Raw genomic sequence first — 24,164 nt, 5'->3', positions numbered from 1 at the left:
ACTGGAAGGAACAAAATTCTGCTTTGAAGCTGGAAATGTTAAAAAAGTATCATCCAATAAAATGTAGGGATTACACACCATGAAAAGTAAGTGAACCCCTAAACCCTATATATTTTTTGAAAGTAGACAACCTGAAGATTACAAATGTCTTAATGGGTCATCGATAGCCACATCCACCTTCATGCAACTTTGCGACCAACACAAATAATTTTTTTAAAAAATACGCTAAAACACATATTTGCACCTAAAACTCATGTTCAATCTCACATTCATATACAAAATACTTTTAAAATAATAGCTTATGGTGTATACAATGTGTATATATACTATATGTACCGCAAACATCAACTACAACAAGAGCTCGGACTCCCAAAAACACGAATACAGAAGACAAGCAGGATTTTTGCTGTTGTTCACTAATATGTTAAAAAGCTATACTGCACCTACCAAACTGTGACTGTGATACCAAAATCTAACTTTTTTCAGAGTATACAGCATACCGTATATAAAAACACAATTTAATAGTTTATATATACAACCACCTTCATTCAACAGAGATTGCTAGCAAAAATTGCGCAAAAATTCAAATTTGCCACTAAAGTGCGGCTCAAGAAATCCCTTTCTGCAAACATAATGTACTGTCCATAAAACTGCAATATGTGAGGAGTTCATACATACCACACATGTATATATTTACAGGGGCGGGTGTTAAAGAATCGCCAAAATCTCAGAAATGCGCCATCCCATTTTGTGCATGCAAATTAAATAGGACTTTACATAAAAATGTTATTTTCCATCCCCCTATAATAATTTTAGTAATCTATGCGTTCATCTCTAGTGATAATCGTTATTACTATTATTTTAGCGTGTAACGGATATCACTAGAGACGTATTTTACTCTAGAAAGCTCAGGTATAGACAGGACAGGGATTGGGTGAAATGTAAACTTTATTTGTGACTTTATGTATATGTTGTGTAAGTGTTTGGTGCGACTTTTTTTTTTTTGGCTCTGCGACCTGGACAATGGTAAACATCTGGGTCACAGCGCCAACAAACTTCCTGGTTATGTTCAGGAGGTATAACATAAGAATACCCCACTAGTAAAGCTCAGGGGGGAATTACATTATAACTGTATGTGACAATCAGAGACAAATGTATAGTATACGCTCTGATTGGCAGGAGAAGGGTTAATAGGGACAATAGAGTCCCTGCCACCCCCCTCCTGCTGTCACAAACAAGTTATGCAGAGAGTCAGTATGTTTCACTGTCTCTCTCTCTCTGCTGCACTGCTCCGTGTCCCTCTTCCTTTCTTGTTAGATCGCAAATTGCTTGCTTAGACAGGAGGGTGGGACACTTTGGAGCTCTATATCTTTGGACTGCATCAACATATCTTGATGCTTTCAATTGTATTTTAAAGAGGAGAATCACATCTTTAAAATTATATTAAGAACTCGATGATTGGATGTACAGTTTTGGAGCAATTCACTCTTGAAACGCTGTCGGGAATTGAGATCTGCAGTTGGATCTCAATGCCAAATAGTGTTTTCAACAGTGAATCGTTCCAAGATTGTAAGTAAAATCATCAAGTCCCTGGTATCATTTTAAAGATGAGAGTCTCTTCTTTAAAATGCATTTTAAAGCATCAAGATATGTTGATGCAGTCCAGAGATATCGGCATTAGTAGGGAGGACATACTAACTACATCCTCCGCTACTGAAGTGCCACCTTGGGAGCACGTACAGTGTACGTGCCTGGCAGCAAAAGGGTTAATGACGATCAGGGGTGTAACTTATTGGATGCAGAGGGTGCGTTCACTCCGGGGCCCAGGAGCCTTAGCAAGCCCATAAGCACTGGCATCAGTATTGAGATTGCAGTTTCCATCTGGCCCATAAGCCAAGGAGACCCACATATTAACCTAACCACACTAAGTTTACTTAAACTCTTTAGCACCCATAATCATCACTATCAAGAATTCCCTGTATGGATGAGGTAGGGGACCCCGGACAAAATAATGCACCGAAGCCAACAAGACTTTAGTTATGCCACTAGTGTCAATCAGAGGTGAACCTAGGGGGCGGGGCCGAGCAGAGGGGGCAGGGCCGAGCGGAGGGGGTGGGGAGGAGCCGAGGGAGTGGGGCAGAGCGAGCGTCGTTAGCAGGCAGGGAGAGGACCTGCTCTCTGCCTGAGTGTGAGGGGCGGCCGCTGGAGCAGTGCTGCGTCCACAGGGCCGCCCCAATCCACAGCTTGTCCTGGACTGGCTTAGGTCAGCAAAAATGCCGCCCTCCCCCGGGGCCCCGGCATAGCACCGCCTGAAGCGGTCGCTTCAGGTCGCCTCATGGGAGGTGCGGCGCTGGTGTCAATGGACTATGGGGGTGGATGAATATCCTATATCCAGTTGCACTTATTAATACCTCTGATGAAGATTTTGAATCTTTAAAATCTTTTTCATTTGGGAGCATTACTATTGCTCTTGGGCTGCAATGATATAATTTATTAGTGGATAGTATATGTATCAGTTTTCTTTCCTTGTTTATTGTTATTAGTTCAATTCTCTGTCATAGAACTTTATAGTACTTTAGTGTACTTTACCCTCTGTGTGGAATCCCCCCCATCCCTCTAAGCCCCTTTACTCACGCTATTCCCCCCTATACTGTGGCTATGCACTACTGTTGTTCCCACTTCCGTTTCTAAGTTGAATCTTATTCTCATGACTTACAGTGTTGGCCAAAAGTATTGGCACCCCTGCAATTCTGTCAGAATTCTGTCAGAAAATGATTGCAATCACAAATTCTTTGGTATTATTATCTTCATTTAATTTGTCTTCAATGGAAAACCACAAAAAGAATTGTCAAAAAGCCAAATTGGATATAATTCCACAGCAAACATAAAAAGGGGGGTGGACAAAAGTATTGGCACTGTTTGAAAAATCATGTGATGCTTCTCTAATTTGTGTAACTAACAGCACCTGTTACTTACCTGAGGCACCTAACAGGTGGTGGCAATAACTAAATCACACTTGCAGCCAGTTGAAATGGATTAAAGTTGACTCAACCTCTGTCCTGTGTCCTTGTGTGTACCACATTGAACATGGAGAAAAGAAAGAAGACCAAAGAACTGTCTGAGGACTTGAGAAGCAAAATTGTGAGGAAGCATGAGCAATCTCAAGGCTACAAGTCCATCTCCAAAGACCCGAATGCTCCTGTGTCTACTGTGCGCAGTGTCATCAAGACGTTTAAAGCCCATGGCACTGTGGCTAACCTCCCTAGATGTGGACGGAAAAGAAAAATTGATGAGAGATTTCAACGCAAGATTGTGTGGATGGTGGATAAAGAACCTCGACTAACATCCAAACAAGTTCAAGCTGCCCTGCAGTCCGATGGTACAACAGTGTCAAACCGTACTATCCGTTGGTGTCTGAATGAAAAGGGACTGCATGGTAGGATACCCAGGAAGACCCAATTTCTTACCCAGAGACATAAAAAAGCCAGGCTGGAGTTTGCCAAAACTTACCTGAGAAAGCTAAAAACGTTTTGGAAGAATGTTCTCTGGTCAGATGAGACAAAAGTAGAGCTTTTTGGGAAAAGGCATCAACATAGAGTTTACAGGGAAAAAAAATGAGGCCTTCAAAGAAAAGAACACGGTCCCTACAGTCAAACATGGCGGAGGTTCCCTGATGTTTTGGGGTTGCTTTGCTGCCTCTGGCACTGAACTGCTTGACCGTGTGCATGGTATTATGAAGTCTGAAGACTACCAACAAATTTTGCAGCATAATGTAGGGTCCAGTGTGAGAAAGCTGGGTCTCCCTCAGAGGTCATGGGTCTTCCAGCAGGACAATGACCCAAAACACACTTCAAAAAGCACTAGAAAATGGTTTGAGAAAAAAGCACTGGAGACTTCTAAAGTGGCCAGCAACGAGTCCAGGCCTGAATCCCATAGAACACCTGTGGAGAGATCTCAAAATGGCAGTTTGGAGAAGGTCCCCTTCACATCTCAGGGACCTGGAGCAGTTTGCCAAAGAAGAATGGTCTAAAATTCCAGCAGAGCATTGTAAGAAACTCATTGATGGTTACCGGAAGCTGTTGTTCGCAGTTATTTTGTCTAAAGGTTGTGCTACCAAGTATTAGGCTGAGGGTGCCAATACTTTTGTCTGGCCCATTTTTGGAGTTTTGTGTAAAATGATCAATGATTTGACTTTTTTTTCATTGCAAGCAAAATAAATGAAGATATTAATACCAAAGAGTTTGTGCTTGCAATCTTTTTCTGGAAGAAACCGTATTATCTGACAGAATTGCAGGGGTGCCAATAGTTTTGGACAACACTGTATGTTATTTTGAAGAACTGTATGCAGTGGCTAAGATTTATTGATTTTTGCAACTACTGTATTGAGAAATGGCCTGTAATTGTATACTCTGAACACAATGGCTAATGTGTCCCTTATCTGTTTCCCCACTAATGAACACCTTTTTTTTTAAAAAAAAGTGTAATAAAGGCAGAGAGTAGTAGCTAAGAATTATTGATTTTTGCCACTACTGTATTGAGAAATGGCCTGTAATTGTATACTTTGAACAAAGCTGCTAATAAGCACCTGATTTATTTTCCCATTACTAAATGCCTTTAAAAAGATGATTGCAGATATTACTGGATAAGAATTCGGTTTTCTTTGGCATACTAGTACTGAAAAATGGCCGTTATGCTTTGAAAGAACAGTTTATAATAAAGGCCTTTAAAAAGGTGTTAGAAAATATAACTGCAAATATTAGTGGCTGAGAATTCACTATTTTTTGCTGTATTGCACTGCAAAAGGCTTGTTTTGTTCCACCTTGAAAACACAGGCATGAGTAATGAACAACTCTATAATGGCAGTGAGTGGTGCAATGTGTATTAATATTCTTGCTGTTAATGACATTGCAACCACCACACATTCTTCTTTAAATTCCTCCCTATCCTTTCCCTACACTTGTAATGCTATATTCACATAACAGTGAATATCGGTTGTGTGATGGCTGTTCTTTTTTTAATAGCCATCACACAGCTGTATTAATTTAACTGTTTGTGAATGGGGGCTAACCATATTTTCCTTTTGTAATTGGTCTCTCCCTGCTCTGTAGTACTAGTACCAACAAAATATAAGCAATGTTAGGCTGATGTTGCTAGTGCACTGGAGAAAATAAGACATTTATCAGTTTTTTACTAGAGATGAGCGAACACTAAAATGTTCGAGGTTCGAAAATCGAATCGAACAGCCGCTCACTGTTCGTGTGTTCGAACGGGTTTCGAACCCCATTATAGTCTATGGGGAACATATACTCGTTAAGGGGGAAACCCAAATTCGTGTCTGGAGGGTCACCAAGTCCACTATGACACCACAGGAAATGATGCCAACACCTCTGGAATGACACTGGGACAGCAGGGGAAGCATGTCTGGGGGCATCTAACACACCAAAGACCCTCTATTACCCCAACATCACAGCCTAACAACTACACACTTTACACACTCAATACCACCTCTCTGACAGTAGGAAAACACCTTGAAACATGTGTATTTGGCACTTGCAGTGAGGAGAGCTTGTCACCAGCAGTGAATTTGGCCCTTGTAGTAAGTTGAGGTTGGCACCAACATTTGTTTTGAAAATCAGGGTGGATTGAGCCTCTAACCAGCAGAGTTTGGGCAAATTCATGGTGGAGGGAGCCTCTAAAAACCCCAGTTTGGACCAATTCATGGTGGAGGGAGCCTCTAAAAACCCCAGTTTGGACCAATTCATGGTGGAGGGAGCCTCTAAAAAACCCAGTTTGGACCAATTCATGGTGGAGGGAGCCTCTAAACAGCCCAGTTTGGACCAATTCATGGTGGAGGGAGCCTCTAAACAGCCCAGTTTGGGCAAATTCATGGTGGAGGGAGCCTCTAACCAGCCCAGTTTGGGCAAATTCATGGTGGAGGGAGCCTCTAAAAACCCCCGTTTGGACCAATTCATGGTGGAGGGAGCCTCTAAACAGCCCAGTTTGGGCAAATTCATGGTGGAGGGAGCCTCTAACCAGCCCAGTTTGGACCAATTCATGGTGGAGGGAGCCTCTAAAAACCCCAGTTTGGACCAATTCATGGTGGAGGGAGCCTCTAAACAGCCCAGTTTGGGCAAATTCATGGTGGAGGGAGCCTCTAAAAACCCCAGTTTGGACCAATTCATGGTGGAGGGAGACTCTAAAAACCCCAGTTTGGACCAATTCATGGTGGAGGGAGCCTCTAAAAAACCCAGTTTGGACCAATTCATGGTGGAGGGAGCCTCTAAACAGCCCAGTTTGGGCAAATTCATGGTGGAGGGAGCCTCTAAAAACCCCAGTTTGGACCAATTCATGGTGGAGGGAGCCTCTAAAAACCCCAGTTTGGACCAATTCATGGTGGAGGGAGCCTCTAAAAAACCCAGTTTGGACCAATTCATGGTGGAGGGAGCCTCTAACCAGCCCAGTTTGGACCAATTCATGGTGGAGGGAGCCTCTAAACAGCCCAGTTTGGGCAAATTCATGGTGGAGGGAGCCTCTAACCAGCCCAGTTTGGACCAATACATGGTGGAGGGAGCCTCTAAAAACCCCAGTTTGGACCAATTCATGGTGGAGGGAGCCTCTAAAAACCCCAGTTTGGACCAATTCATGGTGGAGGGAGCCTCTAAAAACCCCAGTTTGGACCAATTCATGCTGGAGGGAGCCTCTAAACAGCCCAGTTTGGGCAAATTCATGGTGGAGGGAGCTTCTAAAAACCCCAGTTTGGACCAATTCATGGTGGAGGGAGCCTCTAAAAACCCCAATTTGGACCAATTCATGGTGGAGGGAGCCTCTAAACAGCCCAGTTTGGGCAAATTCATGGTGGAGGAAGCCTCTAAAAACCCCAGTTTGGACCAATTCATGGTGGAGGGAGCCTCTAAAAACCCCAGTTTGGACCAATTCATGGTGGAGGGAGCCTCTAAAAAACCCAGTTTGGACCAATTCATGGTGGAGGGAGCCTCTAAACAGCCCAGTTTGGGCAAATTCATGGTGGAGGGAGCCTCTAAAAACCCCAGTTTGGACCAATTCATGGTGGAGGGAGCCTCTAAAAACCCCAGTTTGGACCAATTCATGGTGGAGGGAGCCTCTAAAAAACCCAGTTTGGACCAATTCATGGTGGAGGGAGCCTCTAAACAGCCCAGTTTGGGCAAATTCATGGTGGAGGGAGCCTCTAAAAACCCCAGTTTGGACCAATTCATGGTGGAGGGAGCCTCTAAAAACCCCAGTTTGGACCAATTCATGGTGGAGGGAGCCTCTAAAAACCCCAGTTTGGACCAATTCATGGTGGAGGGAGCCTCTAAAAAACCCAGTTTGGACCAATTCATGGTGGAGGGAGCCTCTAACCAGCCCAGTTTGGACCAATTCATGGTGGAGGGAGCCTCTAACCAGCCCAGTTTGGACCAATTCATGGTGGAGGGAGCCTCTAAAAACCCCAGTTTGGACCAATTCATGGTGGAGGGAGCCTCTAAAAAACCCAGTTTGGACCAATTCATGGTGGAGGGAGCCTCTAAACAGCCCAGTTTGGGCAAATTCATGGTGGAGGGAGCCTCTAAAAACCCCAGTTTGGACCAATTCATGGTGGAGGGAGCCTCTAAAAACCCCAGTTTGGACCAATTCATGGTGGAGGGAGCCTCTAAAAAACCCAGTTTGGACCAATTCATGGTGGAGGGAGCCTCTAACCAGCCCAGTTTGGACCAATTCATGGTGGAGGGAGCCTCTAAACAGCCCAGTTTGGGCAAATTCATGGTGGAGGGAGCCTCTAACCAGCCCAGTTTGGACCAATACATGGTGGAGGGAGCCTCTAAAAACCCCAGTTTGGACCAATTCATGGTGGAGGGAGCCTCTAAAAACCCCAGTTTGGACCAATTCATGGTGGAGGGAGCCTCTAAAAACCCCAGTTTGGACCAATTCATGCTGGAGGGAGCCTCTAAACAGCCCAGTTTGGGCAAATTCATGGTGGAGGGAGCTTCTAAAAACCCCAGTTTGGACCAATTCATGGTGGAGGGAGCCTCTAAAAACCCCAATTTGGACCAATTCATGGTGGAGGGAGCCTCTAAACAGCCCAGTTTGGGCAAATTCATGGTGGAGGGAGCCTCTAAAAACCCCAGTTTGGACCAATTCATGGTGGAGGGAGCCTCTAAAAACCCCAGTTTGGACCAATTCATGGTGGAGGGAGCCTCTAAAAAACCCAGTTTGGACCAATTCATGGTGGAGGGAGCCTCTAAACAGCCCAGTTTGGGCAAATTCATGGTGGAGGGAGCCTCTAAAAACCCCAGTTTGGACCAATTCATGGTGGAGGGAGCCTCTAAAAACCCCAGTTTGGACCAATTCATGGTGGAGGGAGCCTCTAAAAAACCCAGTTTGGACCAATTCATGGTGGAGGGAGCCTCTAAACAGCCCAGTTTGGGCAAATTCATGGTGGAGGGAGCCTCTAAAAACCCCAGTTTGGACCAATTCATGGTGGAGGGAGCCTCTAAAAACCCCAGTTTGGACCAATTCATGGTGGAGGGAGCCTCTAAAAACCCCAGTTTGGACCAATTCATGGTGGAGGGAGCCTCTAAAAAACCCAGTTTGGACCAATTCATGGTGGAGGGAGCCTCTAACCAGCCCAGTTTGGACCAATTCATGGTGGAGGGAGCCTCTAACCAGCCCAGTTTGGACCAATTCATGGTGGAGGGAGCCTCTAAAAACCCCAGTTTGGACCAATTCATGGTGGAGGGAGCCTCTAAACAGCCCAGTTTGGACCAATTCATGGTGGAGGGAGCCTCTAAAAACCCCAATTTGGACCAATTCATGGTGGAGGGAGCCTCTAACCAGCCCAGTTTGGACCAATTCATGGTGGAGGGAGCCTCTAACCAGCCCAGTTTGGGCAAATTCATGGTGGAGGGAGCCTCTAAAACCCCCAATTTGGACCAATTCATGGTGGAGGGAGCCTCTAAACAGCCCAGTTTTGGCAAATTCATGGTGGAGGGAGCCTCTAAAAACCCCAGTTTGGACCAATTCATGGTGGAGGGAGCCTCTAACCAGCCCAGTTTGGGCAAATTCATGGTGGAGGGAGCCTCTAACCAGCAGAGTTGTGGGAAAGCAGGGTGGAGGGAGCCTCTAACCAGCAGAGTTGGTGGAAATCAGGGTGGAGGGAGCCTCTAACCAGCAGAGTTGGGGGAAATCATGTTGGAGGGAGCCTAGTATTAGCAGAATTGTGCAACGCTTATGGTGGATGAGTATGAGGATGCGGAGGAATTGGAGAGGTTGAGTACAGACATGGAGTTTCATGTTGGGGTGCTTTACACAGGTGGGCACAAAAATGAAGGCTCTATCCAGTGGTGGTTCATTTTTATCAAAGTGAGCCGGTCGGCACTCTCAGCTGACAGACGGGTGCGCTTGTCAGTGATGATGCCACCGGCTGCACTGAACACCCTCTCAGATAGGACGCTGGCGGCAGGACAGGACAGCACCTCCAAGGCATATAGGGCAAGTTCAAGCCACAGGTCCAACTTCGACACCCAATACGTGTAGGGCGCAGAGGGGTCGGAGAGGACAGGGCTGTGGTCGGAAAGGTATTCCCGCAACATGCGCCTATACTTCTCACGCCTGGTGACACTAGGACCCTCTGTGGCGGCACTTTGGCGAGGGGGTGCCATCAAGGTGTCCCAGACCTTAGACAGTGTGCCCCTCGTTTGTGTGGACCGGTGAGAACTTGGTCGCCTACTGGAGGAACTGTCCTCCCTGCCGCCAACGTCACATGCTGGAAACATCTCCATCATATTCTGCACCAATTGCCTGTGGCAAGCATTGATGCGATTGGCCCTCCCCTCTACCGGAATAAAAGACGAGATGTTGTTTTTATACCGGGGGTCAAGGATAGCAAAGATCCAGTACTGGTTGTCCTCCATGATTTTGACAATACGCTTGTCGGTTGTAAAGCACCCCAACATGAACTCAGCCATGTCTGCCACAGTGTTAGTTGGCATGACTCCTCTGGCCCCACCGGAAAGTTCAATCTCCATTTCCTCCTCATCCTCCATGTCTACCCATCCGCGCTGCAACAATGGGACGATTCGAAGTTGCCCGGAAGCCTCCTGTATCACCATCACATCATCGGACAACTCTTCTTCCTCCTCCTCCTCCTCCTCCTCCTCATCCTCCATTAAACGCGATGAAGCGGACAGATGTGTGGACCTACTCTCCAGCTGTGACGGATCGGATGCTATCCCTGACTCCTCTGTGTGATCTGAGTTATCCCTGATGTCAATCAGGGATTCTCTCAGAACACACAAGAGCGGGATTGTAAGGCTCACCATCGCATCCTCAGAGCTCACCCTCCTTGTGGACTCCTCAAACACCCGTAGGATGTCACAAAGGTCTCTCATCCATGGCCACTCATGGATGAGAAACTGAGGCAGCTGACTTTGTGGCACCCTAGGGTTTTGTAGCTGGTATTCCATCAAAGGTCTCTGCTGCTCAACCACTCTATTCAACATCTGAAACGTTGAGTTCCAGCGTGTGGGGACGTCGCACAAAAGCCGGTGTTGTGGCACATGCAGGCGTTGCTGGAGAGATTTTAAGCTAGCAGCGGCTACTGTCGACTTGCGAAAGTGGGCGCACATGCGCCGCACTTTCATCAGTAGCTCTGGAACATTGGGGTAGCTCTTTAGGAAACGTTGCACCACTAGGTTGAAGACGTGGGCCAGGCATGGAACATGTTGGAGTCCGGCAAGCTCCAGAGCTGCTACCAGGTTCCGGCCGTTATCACAAACGACCATGCCTGGGCCCAGGTGCAGCGGCTCAAACCATATTGCCGTCTCATCGAGGAGGGCATCCCTCACCTCGGAGGCAGTGTGCTGTCTGTCCCCCAAGCTGATCAGCTTCAGCACAGCCTGCTGACGTCTACCAACGCCAGTGCTGCAACGTTTCCAACTCGTAGCTGGGGTCAATCTAACAGCGGAGGAGGAGGCGGTGGCGGAGGAGGAGGCGGGTGGCGGAGGAGGAGGCGGTAGAGGAGGAGGAGGAGGGGGGTGTTCTTCTCGTGTCCCTGCCAGGAATGTTAGGCGGGGAGACGAGGTACACCGGGCCAGTTTGGGAAGCAGTCCCAGCCTCAACTACATTCACCCAGTGTGCCGTCAGTGAAATGTAGCGTCCCTGTCCGCATGCACTTGTCCACGCGTCGGTGGTCAAGTGGACCTTTGTGCAAAGCGCGGAACTAAGGGCCCGCCTGATGTTGAGTGACACGTGCTGGTGCAAGGCGGGGACGGCACACCGGGAGAAGTAGTGACGGATAGGGACGGCATAGCGAGGTGCCGCAGTTGCCATCAGGTCCAGGAAGGCGGGAGTTTCAACAAGCCGGAACGCCAACATCTCCTGGGCCAGCAGTTTAGCGATGTTGGCGTTCAAGGCTTGCGCGTGTGGGTGGTTAGCAGTGTATTTCTGCCGCCGCTCCAATGTCTGAGAGATGGTGGGTTGTTGTAAAGAAGCGCCTGATGGTGCCTTTGATGGTGCAGGAGAAGGAGATAAGACAGGAACAGGGGAGGATGAGGGAGAAGTCAACAAAGTGGCGGAGGCAGATGAAGTGGTGTCCTGGCTCGTCCTCTGGAGTGCATCGCCAGCACAGTCAGCAGTGGCAGTGGCAGAGGCAGAGGCAGTGGCAGTGGCGTGAACGGCAGGCGGCCTTTGTCCTGCCGTTGCTGCCTGCCACTGATTCCAGTGCTTGGATTCCAAATGACGGCGCATTGAAGTGGTGGACAGGTTGCTCTTCTCAGAGCCCCTAATCAATTTCGAGAGGCAAATTGTGCAGACAACACTATATCTGTCCTCGGCGCATTCCTTGAAAAAACTCCACACCTTCGAGAAACGTGCCCTCGAGGTGGGAGTTTTTCGGGGCTGGGTACGAACTGGAACATCTTGGGAGATTCCGGGTGTGGCCTGGCTTCGCCTAAGCTGCTGACCTCTGCCTCTGCCTCTAGCTACCCTTTTTGGTGCTGCACTTGCCTCAACATCCACACTACTTTCCCCGCTTGACATCCCCCCTGTCCAGGTCGGGTCAGTGTCCTCATCATCCACCACTTCCTCTTCCAACTCCTGTCTCATCTCCTCCTCCCGCACAATGCACCGGTCAACTGGATGCCCTGACGGCAACTGCGTCACATCATCGTCGATGAGGGTGGGTTGCTGGTCATCCACCACCAAATCGAACGGAGATGGAGGAGACTCTAGTGTTTGAGCATCTGGACACAGATGCTCCTCTGTTAGGTTCGTGGAATCGTGATGTGGAGAGGCAGGTTGAGGGACAATGAAAGGAGCGGAGAACAGCTCTGGGGAGCAGGGACAGTTGGGGTTATTGTTCTGTGAAGCTTGGGAATTTTGGGAGGAAGGAGGACAAGACTGTTGGGTAATAGGAGGAGAGGAGGCAGAGTCTGACTGGCTGCTGGACAATGTGCTGTAAGCGTTCTCTGACAGCCATTGCAAGACCTGTTCCTGGTTCTCGGGCCTACTAAGGTTTGTACCCTGCAGTTTAGTTAATGTGGCAAGCAACCCTGGCACTGTGGAGTGGCGCAATGCTTGCTGCCCCACAGGAGTAGGCACGGGACGCCCTGTGGCTTCACTGCTACCTTGCTCCCCAGAACCATTCCCCCGACCTCGCCCACGGCCTCGTCCACGTCCCTTTCCGGGAGCCTTGCGCATTTTGAATTCCCAGTTAGAAATTGGCACTATATACCAGTAGCAAAAATTGTGGGTGCACGTAACCCCAATATATTCTTTGAATTCCCAGTCAGACAATGGCACTATATACCAGTAGCAAGAAATGAGGGTATTTATAACCCCAATATATTCTTTGAATTCCCAGTCAGAAACTGGCACTATATGGCAGTAGCAAGAAATGAGGGTATTTATAACCCCAATATATTCTTTGAATTCCCAGTCAGACAATGGCACTGTATACCAGTAGTAAAAATTGTGGGTGCACGTATCCCCAATATATTCTTTGAATTACCAGTCAGAAACTGGCACTATATGGCAGTAGCAAGAAATGAGGGTATTTGTAACCCCAATATATTCTTTGAATTCCCAGTCAGAAACTGGCACTGTATACCAGTAGTAAAAATTGTGGGTGCACGTAACCCCAATATATTCTTTGAATTCCCAGTCAGACAATGGCACTATATATACCAGTAGCAAGAAATGAGGGTATTTATAACCCCAATATATTCTTTGAATTACCAGTCAGAAACTGGCACTATATGGCAGTAGCAAGAAATGAGGGTATTTATAACCCCAATATATTCTTTGAATTCCCAGTCAGACAATGGCACTGTATACCAGTAGTAAAAATTGTGGGTGCACGTAACCCCAATATATTCTTTGAATTACCAGTCAGAAACTGGCACTATATGGCAGTAGCAAGAAATGAGGGTATTTGTAACCCCAATATATTCTTTGAATTCCCAGTCAGAAACTGGCACTGTATACCAGTAGTAAAAATTGTGGGTGCACGTAACCCCAATATATTCTTTGAATTCCCAGTCAGACAATGGCACTATATACCAGTAGCAAGAAATGAGGGTATTTATAACCCCAATATATTCTTTGAATTCCCAGTCAGACAATGGCACTGTATACCAGTAGTAAAAATTGTGGGTGCACGTAACCCCAATATATTCTTTGAATTACCAGTCAGAAACTGGCACTATATGGCAGTAGCAAGAAATGAGGGTATTTGTAACCCCAATATATTCTTTGAATTACCAGTCAGAAACTGGCACTATATGGCAGTAGCAAGAAATGAGGGTATTTGTAACCCCAATATATTCTTTGAATTCCCAGTCAGAAACTGGCACTGTATACCAGTAGTAAAAATTGTGGGTGCACGTAACCCCAATATATTCTTTGAATTCCCAGTCAGACAATGGCACTATATACCAGTAGCAAGAAATGAGGGTATTTATAACCCCAATATATTCTTTGAATTACCAGTCAGAAACTGGCACTATATGGCAGTAGCAAGAAATGAGGGTATTTGTAACCCCAATATATTCTTTGAATTCCCAGTCAGAAACTGGCACTGTATACCAGTAGTAAAAATTGTGGGTGCACGTAACCCCAATATATTCTTTGAATTACCAGTCAGAAACTGGCACTATATGGCAGTAGCAAGAAATGAGGGTATTTGTAACCCCAATATATTCTTTGAATTCCCAGTCAGAAACTGGCACTGTATACCAGTAGTAAAAATTGTGGGTGCACGTAACCCCAATATATTCTTTGAATTCCCAGTCAGACAATGGCACTATATACCAGTAGCAAGAAATGAGGGTATTTATAACCCCAATATATTCTTTGAATTCCCAGTCAGACAATGGCACTGTATACCAGTAGTAAAAATTGTGGGTGCACGTAACCCCAATATATTCTTTGAATTCCCAGTCAGAAACTGGCACTATATGGCAGTAGCAAGAAATGAGGGTATTTATAACCCCAATATATTCTTTGAATTCCCAGTCAGACAATGGCACTGTATACCAGTAGTAAAAATTGTGGGTGCACGTAACCCCAATATATTCTTTGAATTCCCAGTCAGAAACTGGCACTATATGGCAGTAGCAAGAAATGAGGGTATTTGTAACCCCAATATATTCTTTGAATTCCCAGTCAGAAACTGGCACTGTATACCAGTAGTAAAAATTGTGGGTGCACGTAACCCCAATATATTCTTTGAATTCCCAGTCAGACAATGGCACTATATACCAGTAGCAAGAAATGAGGGTATTTATAACCCCAATATATTCTTTGAATTCCCAGTCAGACAATGGCACTGTATACCAGTAGTAAAAATTGTGGGTGCACGTAACCCCAATATATTCTTTGAATTCCCAGTCAGAAACTGGCACTATATGGCAGTAGCAAGAAATGAGGGTATTTATAACCCCAATATATTCTTTGAATTCCCAGTCAGACAATGGCACTGTATACCAGTAGTAAAAATTGTGGGTGCACGTAACCCCAATATATTCTTTGAATTACCAGTCAGAAACTGGCACTATATGGCAGTAGCAAGAAATGAGGGTATTTGTAACCCCAATATATTCTTTGAATTCCCAGTCAGAAACTGGCACTGTATACCAGTAGTAAAAATTGTGGGTGCACGTAACCCCAATATATTCTTTGAATTCCCAGTCAGACAATGGCACTATATACCAGTAGCAAGAAATGAGGGTATTTATAACCCCAATATATTCTTTGAATTCCCAGTCAGACAATGGCACTGTATACCAGTAGTAAAAATTGTGGGTGCACGTAACCCCAATATATTCTTTGAATTCCCAGTCAGAAACTGGCACTATATGGCAGTAGCAAGAAATGAGGGTATTTATAACCCCAATATATTCTTTGAATTACCAGTCAGAAACTGGCACTATATGGCAGTAGCAAGAAATGAGGGTATTTGTAACCCCAATATATTCTTTGAATTCCCAGTCAGAAACTGGCACTGTATACCAGTAGTAAAAATTGTGGGTGCACGTAACCCCAATATATTCTTTGAATTCCCAGTCAGACAATGGCACTATATACCAGTAGCAAGAAATGAGGGTATTTATAACCCCAATATATTCTTTGAATTACCAGTCAGAAACTGGCACTATATGGCAGTAGCAAGAAATGAGGGTATTTATAACCCCAATATATTCTTTGAATTCCCAGTCAGAAACTGGCACTGTATACCAGTAGTAAAAATTGTGGGTGCACGTAACCCCAATATATTCTTTGAATTCCCAGTCAGACAATGGCACTATATGGCAGTAGCAAAAATAGTGGGTGTATATAGCCCCAATTCTATTGCTAGGGGACTTGCAGGGTATTTCTGGGGTGAAGGTGGGGGGGCACACCGTTGGAACGGGTATCGGGGGTATATATCGGGTATACGGGAATACACTGACAGTGTATTCCATTCAGGATCCTGGGAAAGCTGGGTTGCGGCGATTGAGCCCGTCAGTGCCACGTTACACTGACAAGCTTCTCCCTGGAATTTAGCTCTTACAAGAGCTGTTGTGGTTGTCTTCTCCTTCCTATCCTAGCCTGTCCCTGCCTACCCAGAATCTAAGCCCTAGCTAGCTGGACGGAAACCTCCGTCCTCGGTGAATTGCAAGCTCAGAATGACGCGAACCTGGGCGGCGCTGTTCTTTTAAATTAGAGGTCACATGTTTTCGGCAGCCAATGGGTTTTGCCTACTTTTCTCAACGTCACCGGTGTCGTAGTTCCTGTCCCATTGTGCGCCATTACTCGGGTAATCGAGTAATGGCGCACTTTACCACGCGGTGTTCGATTCGATTCGAACATGCCGAACAGCCTAATATCCGATCGAACATGAGTTCGATAGAACACTGTTCGCTCATCTCTATTTTTTACCAGTAGAAAATCAAAAAGTTGATGCAGACTGATGACCAGGAAATGATTGGGAAAGAATCTATTCATTCTATGCCAAATTGGTCAATGAAATTCAGCTGAAGTTCACAGCTACAATAGATTCAACTTATTTCTTTTTCTTTTTCTGTGCACTTACTATTTAACCATATATCCTATTAATATTATAAATGTGAAAGTTTGTGAGTTTGTGTGTTTGGATGTTTGGATGTTTGGATATTTGTTCCTCAATCACGCAAAACCCGCTCGACCGATTTGGCTGAAAGTTTCCACAAACATAGTTAATACACCCGATTGCGCAATAGGCTACTTTTCATCACAATAGCGCACATACGTTTGTGCCAGGACCCCCACAAAACCCAAACTCACATCACCATCTCTGCAATCTCACACACTTTGGACCATAGCAAGCCACAAAATTCATATTGCCCTCTACAGCCTCGCCCCTAACCCCACACAATCACATATACATATACTTTACCACTTTGCCCCTCACCTTAACGATACTCCAGGAGGCTCTCTTTAACGCTCTGGAGCAGCCATGTTTGCTGACCCCCACCGCTCTGACAATCCGCGACACCACCCACCCATGTCAATACCCCTAGGAGGTCTAATAAATGCAAAAAAAAAGTTTAAAAAAAAGTAAAAAAAAATATAAAAACAAATAAAAAGGATTAAAAATTCAAATCACCCCCCTTTCCCTAGAACACATATAAAAGTAGTTAAAAACTGTGAAACACATACATGTTAGGTATCCCCGCGTCCGAAATCGCCCGCTCTACAAAGCTATACAAATATTTTTCCTGTTCAGTAAACGCCGTAGTGGGAAAAATGGTCAAAAGTGCCAAACCGCCATTTTTTCACTGTTTTGATTCTGATAAAAATTTAAATAAAAAGTGATCAAAGCAATAACATTTCCCGAAAATGGTAGAACTACAAAGTACACCCGGTCCCGCAAAAAAAGACGCCCTATACATCCCCGTACACGCAGGTATAAAAAAGTTACGGCTGTCGGAATATGGCGACTTTTCAAAAAAAACATTTTTAACACAGTTTTGCCTTTTTTTAAGGGGTCAAAATGTAAATAAAACCATATAAATTTGGTATCCCCGGCATCGTAACGAAACGCAGAATACAGGGGACATGTCATTTTGGTTGCACAGTGAACGCCGTAAAACCAAAGCCCGTAAGAAAGTCGCAGAACTGCATTTTTTCTTCAAATCCACCCCATTCCGAATTTTTTCCCTGCTTCCCAGTACATTATATAGAATAAATAATGGTGGCATCATGAAGAAAAATTAAGACCTCATATGACTCTGGTAGCGGAGAAATAAAAAAGTTATGGGGTTTAGAAGGAGGGGAGTCAAAAACGAAAATCAAAAAATGCCATCGGCGGGAAAGGGTTAACTTCAAATACTTCTGTCCCAAAGTCACTATGTAAAGTTTCTCACAACACCGTATAGCAGCTGAAATACAAATTAACTTCAACACAAAAGTCTCACGTATTCTCTGAATTACAGCAAAAACAAGATACAAACTTACATTTCATATCCCATACCTTATACACACTACGAAAACCTTACCCGCGCTTGTATATACCCACTTCTACAATCACCGCAGATGAAGTCGCGGGTACCAGCTAATATATATATATATATATATATATATAAAATTATATTTATAGAAATGAACACAAACCTTTTAATAAATGAGGTGCATGTACAGTAACTCTTGATGGGAATTGCCAGTGTTCATAAACGTTCCTCGATTTCCACCATTCTAACTTCAGCTTTAAATTTCTTGGCTAATTTATTTGGTACTGAGAGTAGCATTAGAGAGCCATATTTTTCTGTCTTCATAAAGTATATGATCATGACTTCGTACTACTAGGGGAAGATAATTGTATATGGATTTATACCAAGAGTTTTGAATTCAGTGGGTGCTCTTTAAATCTGTATACAGTGAACACTCTTACTGATAAATCAATTTAGTACTTGCCCCCTGCTCCAATTGACCACATTGCAGGTATACAGAAATAGTAGTTACACCTGGAACCTGTGCCTGAGGGGGCTCCAAACACCCTTTAACACTAGTATTATAAATGGCATATGGAAGGTGGTGGCTATTATAGATATAGTATTACATTGAGGCGCAGAAGCTCAAAGCTACACATCTGCCCCATTGTACTCATGTATCCAATCTCTATAGTAGCTAGGTAGGTCACTGTATACAGATCCAAACATAACAATACATAGATGCCTTAGATTAACTAATGATTTAATGGAGTGGTAAAGAGATTTCAATTTGTAGAAAAATGATTTGCAAACCATTAGTATTTATTAGTAAGTCATTAAAGATATCATTATAGCAATGTGTCCAATTTTCATCTCTATTTTTCTGATGATTTTAAGTGAAGGTACTGTTTCATAGAATGTCTCAGTACTATGCTATACTAATCACTCAAACTAAATTCTCATTAATCCAATTTGTACTTGGTAGTACTGTAGTGCTCATTGTACACTCGGTGACAGTAAGTGACGTCTCTGTCAACACTACAGTATGTTACTATTTCCAAAACATGTCATGTTTTTATTCATTACTGTCATATGTGTCAGACATATCCAGAAAATGATTAAATTAAATCGTCCATTATCATGTTTTTTTTTTTTACAAATCGCTTGCAGCAAAATATTTCATCTCTCTTCTCATTAGTGCTAATAGTCATACAGATTTTGTAATATGCTAGACTTCAGCCAAAATAATAAAACACAACCTGTGTTTGCCTGTTAGGGTGTTTACTACTTATTAGAGATGAGCGAGTACTGTTCGGATCAGCCAATCCGAACAGCACGCACGCATTGAAATGAATGGACGTAGCCGGCACGCGGGGGGTTATGCGGCCGGACGGCGTCAAAGCAGAAGTACCAGGTGCTTCCATTCATTTCAATGCGTGCGTGCTGTTCGGATCGGCTGATCCGAACAGTACTCGCTCATCTCTACTACTTATCCATAGATCTTTTATTCCAGTTTGATATACTGAATATATACTTTGACAATTCCAAAATTGACTTAAAGGGGTTGTTCAGACAAAAATGGACACCCAAATTATTATTTTAAAATGCCAGAGGCAGTAAGAAAACAAAAACAAAACATACCTTTCCCCGGTGCTTCGGCGTCTCACTGTGGGGTCTGGTCCTGCAGCTACATTGTTGTCTTCCAGAATAATCAGCTGCCTCAGTGAGAGGGAACTGAAACATCACAGTCTTCCCGAAATTCCAGAAGAAGAAAGCAGCCGGGCTGCAGGATCAAACCTTACTAGGAGGACCCTGGAGCACCCAGGACAGGAGAATATATATTTAATTTTTTCACCTTCCTTGGCCTATTTTAAAAATAATTGTTTGCCCAGAGAACCTCTTTAAGTCAATGGAGATGTCTTTCTGTATTTGTCTTAGTAGTCTTTTAAGTTATTGGATTTAGTGGTTTCACATATCATATTTTCCGGGAAATCTATGAAGAGTCACAATGATGCAGGTCCAGCAGGTCTATGTCAATCTATGTCATGTAATAATGATTCTAGATATTTCTAAAGAAAGTTGAGGGTGAATTAATAACTACCTCTTCAATGAAATCAAAGGAGTTATAGAAACCTATGAGTGTGGGCACTTGTACATCTCATTCAATAGTTGGTTTCTCATCTCTAGAATCTCTTTGTTGTTGGAGAGGAAGGGAACTCTCTTTGTAGATAGGGAGGAGGGGGATCAGATGGCAGGTTTCCACTTATGTGACCATAAGGTGTCTAGCTGAACATGTTGTATACACATACCTCAAGATGTTATGAATAGAGATGAGCGAACACTAAAATGTTCGAGGTTCGAAATTCGATTCGAACAGCCGCTCACTGTTCGAGTGTTCGAACGGGTTTCGAACCCCATTATAGTCTATGGGGAACATATACTCGTTAAGGGGGAAACCCAAATCCGTGTCTGGAGGGTCACCAAGTCCACTATGACACCCCAGGAAATGATACCAACACCCTGGAATGACACTGGGACAGCAGGGGAAGCATGTCTGGGGGCATAAAAGTCACTTTATTTCATGGAAATCCCTGTCAGTTTGCGATTTTCGCAAGCTAACTTTTCCCCATAGAAATGCATTGGCCAGTGCTGATTGGCCAGAGTACGGAACTCGACCAGTCAGCGCTGGCTCTGCTGGAGGAGGCGGAGTCTAAGATCGCTCCACACCAGTCTCCATTCAGGTCCGACCTTAGACTCCACCTCCTCCGGCAGAGCCAGCGCTGATTGGCCGAAGGCTGGCCAATGCATTCCTATGCGAATGCAGAGACTTAGCAGTGCTGAGCCAGTTCTGCTCAACTACACATCTGATGCACACTCGGCACTGCTACATCAGATGTAGCAATCTGATGTAGCAGAGCCGAGGGTGCACTAGAACCCCTGTGCAAACTCAGTTCACGCTAATAGAATGCATTGGCCAGCGCTGATTGGCCAGAGTACGGAACTCGACCAATCAGCGCTGGCTCTGCTGGAGGAGGCGGAGTCTAAGATCGCTCCACACCAGTCTCCATTCTGGTCCGACCTTAGACTCCGCCTCCTCCAGCAGAGCCAGCGCTGATTGGCCGAATTCCGTACTCTGGCCAATCAGTGCTGGCCAATGCATTCTATTGGCGTGATGAAGCAGTGCTGAATGTGTGTGTTTAGCTCAACTACACCGGTGGAGTAGTTGAGCTAAGCACACAGATTCAGCTCTGCTTCAATCAGCGCTGACCAATGCATTCTATTAGCTTGATGAAGCAGAGTGTGCACAAGGGTTCAAGCGCACCCTCGGCTCTGATGTAGCAGAGCCGAGGGTGCACTTGAACCCTTGTGCACCCTCGGCTCTGCTACATCAGAGCCGAGGGTGCGCTTGAACCCTTGTGCAGCCTCGGCTCTGCTACATCAGAGCCAAGGGTGCGCTTGAACCCTTGTGCACACTCTGCTTCATCAAGCTAATAGAATGCATTGGCCAGCGCTGATTGAAGCAGAGCTGAATCTGTGTGCTTAGCTCAACTACTCCACCGGTGTATGGTCGGACCAGAATGGAGACTGGTGTGGAGCGATCTTAGACTCCGCCTCCTCCAGCAGAGCCAGCGCTGATTGGCCAAAGTACGGAATTCGGCCAATCAGCGCTGGCCAATGCATCCCTATGGGAAAAAGTTTATCTCACAAAAATCACAATTACACACCCGATAGAGCCCCAAAAAGTTATTTTTAATAACACTCCCCCCCTAAATAAAGGTTATCCCTAGCTATCCCTGCCTGTACAGCTATCCCTGTCTCATAGTCACAAAGTTCACATTCTCATATGACCCGGATTTGAAATCCACTATTCGTCTAAAATGGAGGTCACCTGATTTCGGCAGCCAATGACTTTTTCCAATTTTTTTCAATTCCCCCGGTGTCGTAGTTCCTGTCCCACCTCCCCTGCGCTGTTATTGGTGCAAAAAAGGCGCCAGGGAAGGTGGGAGGGGAATCGAATTTTGGCGCACTTTACCACGCGGTGTTCGATTCGATTCGAACATGGCGAACACCCTGATATCCGATCGAACATGTGTTCGATAGAACACTGTTCGCTCATCTCTAGTTATTAGAGATGAGCGAACAGTGTTCTATCGAACTCATGTTCGATCGGATATTAGGCTGTTCGGCATGTTCGAATCGAATCGAACACCGCGTGGTAAAGTGCGCCATTACTCGATTCCCCTCCCACCTTCCCTGGCGCCTTTTTTGCTCCAATAACAGCGCAGGGTAGGTGGGACAGGAACTACGACACCGGTGACGTTGAAAAAAGTAGGCAAAACCCATTGGCTGCCGAAAACATGTGACCTCTAATTTAAAAGAACAGCGACGCCCAGCTTCGCGTCATTCTGAGCTTGCAATTCACCGAGGACGGAGGTTTCCGTCCAGCTAGCTAGGGCTTAGATTCTGGGTAGGCAGGGACAGGCTAGGATAGGAAGGAGAAGACAACCAACAGCTCTTGTAAGAGCTAAATTCCAGGGAGAAGCTTGTCAGTGTAACGTGGCACTGACGGGCTCAATCGCCGCAACCCAGCTTTCCCAGGATCCTGAATGGAATACACTGTCAGTGTATTCCCGTATACCCGATATATACCCCGATACCCGTTCCAACGGTGTGCCCCCCCACCTTCACCCCAGAAATACCCTGCAAGTCCCCTAGCAATAGAATTGGGGCTATATACACCCACAATTTTTACTACTGGTATACAGTGCCATTGTCTGACTGGGAATTCAAAGAATATATTGGGAATACAAATACCCTCATTTCTTGCTACTGCCATATAGTGCCAGTGTCTGACTGGGAATTCAAAGAATATATTGGGGTTACGTGCACCCACAATTTTTACTACTGGTATACAGTGCCATTGTCTGACTGGGAATTCAAAGAGTATATTGGGAATACAAATACCCTCATTTCTTGCTACTGCCATATAGTGCCAGTTTCTGACTGGGAATTCAAAGAATATATTGGGGTTACGTGCACCCACAATTTTTACTACTGGTATACAGTGCCATTGTCTGACTGGGAATTCAAAGAATATATTGGGGTTATAAATACCCTCATTTCTTGCTACTGCCATATAGTGCCAGTTTCTGACTGGTAATTCAAAGAATATATTGGGGTTACGTGCACCCACAATTTTTACTACTGGTATACAGTGCCATTGTCTGACTGGGAATTCAAAGAGTATATTGGGAATACAAATACCCTCATTTCTTGCTACTGCCATATAGTGCCAGTTTCTGACTGGGAATTCAAAGAATATATTGGGGTTACGTGCACCCACAATTTTTACTACTGGTATACAGTGCCATTGTCTGACTGGGAATTCAAAGAGTATATTGGGAATACAAATACCCTCATTTCTTGCTACTGCCATATAGTGCCAGTTTCTGACTGGGAATTCAAAGAATATATTGGGGTTACGTGCACCCACAATTTTTACTACTGGTATACAGTGCCATTGTCTGACTGGGAATTCAAAGAGTATATTGGGAATACAAATACCCTCATTTCTTGCTACTGCCATATAGTGCCAGTTTCTGACTGGGAATTCAAAGAATATATTGGGGTTACGTGCACCCACAATTTTTACTACTGGTATACAGTGCCATTGTCTGACTGGGAATTCAAAGAGTATATTGGGAATACAAATACCCTCATTTCTTGCTACTGCCATATAGTGCCAGTTTCTGACTGGTAATTCAAAGAATATATTGGGGTTACGTGCACCCACAATTTTTACTACTGGTATACAGTGCCATTGTCTGACTGGGAATTCAAAGAGTATATTGGGAATACAAATACCCTCATTTCTTGCTACTGCCATATAGTGCCAGTTTCTGACTGGGAATTCAAAGAATATATTGGGGTTACGTGCACCCACAATTTTTACTACTGGTATACAGTGCCATTGTCTGACTGGGAATTCAAAGAGTATATTGGGAATACAAATACCCTCATTTCTTGCTACTGCCATATAGTGCCAGTGTCTGACTGGGAATTCAAAGAATATATTGGGGTTACGTGCACCCACAATTTTTACTACTGGTATACAGTGCCATTGTCTGACTGGGAATTCAAAGAATATATTGGGGTTATAAATACCCTCATTTCTTGCTACTGCCATATAGTGCCAGTTTCTGA

General features: G+C 44.8%; 1 protein-coding gene across 1 annotated transcript in view; it reads right to left on the bottom strand.

Moving 5' to 3' along the window:
* The window catches only part of LOC142208952 (cryptic protein-like), an 83,417-nt gene that overhangs the window by 36,363 nt on the left and 22,890 nt on the right, over nucleotides 1-24,164 (bottom strand). The window lies entirely within an intron of this gene.

The sequence above is a fragment of the Leptodactylus fuscus genome, chromosome 1 (assembly GCF_031893055.1).
Source record: "Leptodactylus fuscus isolate aLepFus1 chromosome 1, aLepFus1.hap2, whole genome shotgun sequence".
Taxonomy (NCBI): domain Eukaryota; kingdom Metazoa; phylum Chordata; class Amphibia; order Anura; family Leptodactylidae; genus Leptodactylus; species Leptodactylus fuscus.
This window is presented reverse-complemented; position numbering and strand designations above follow the sequence as displayed.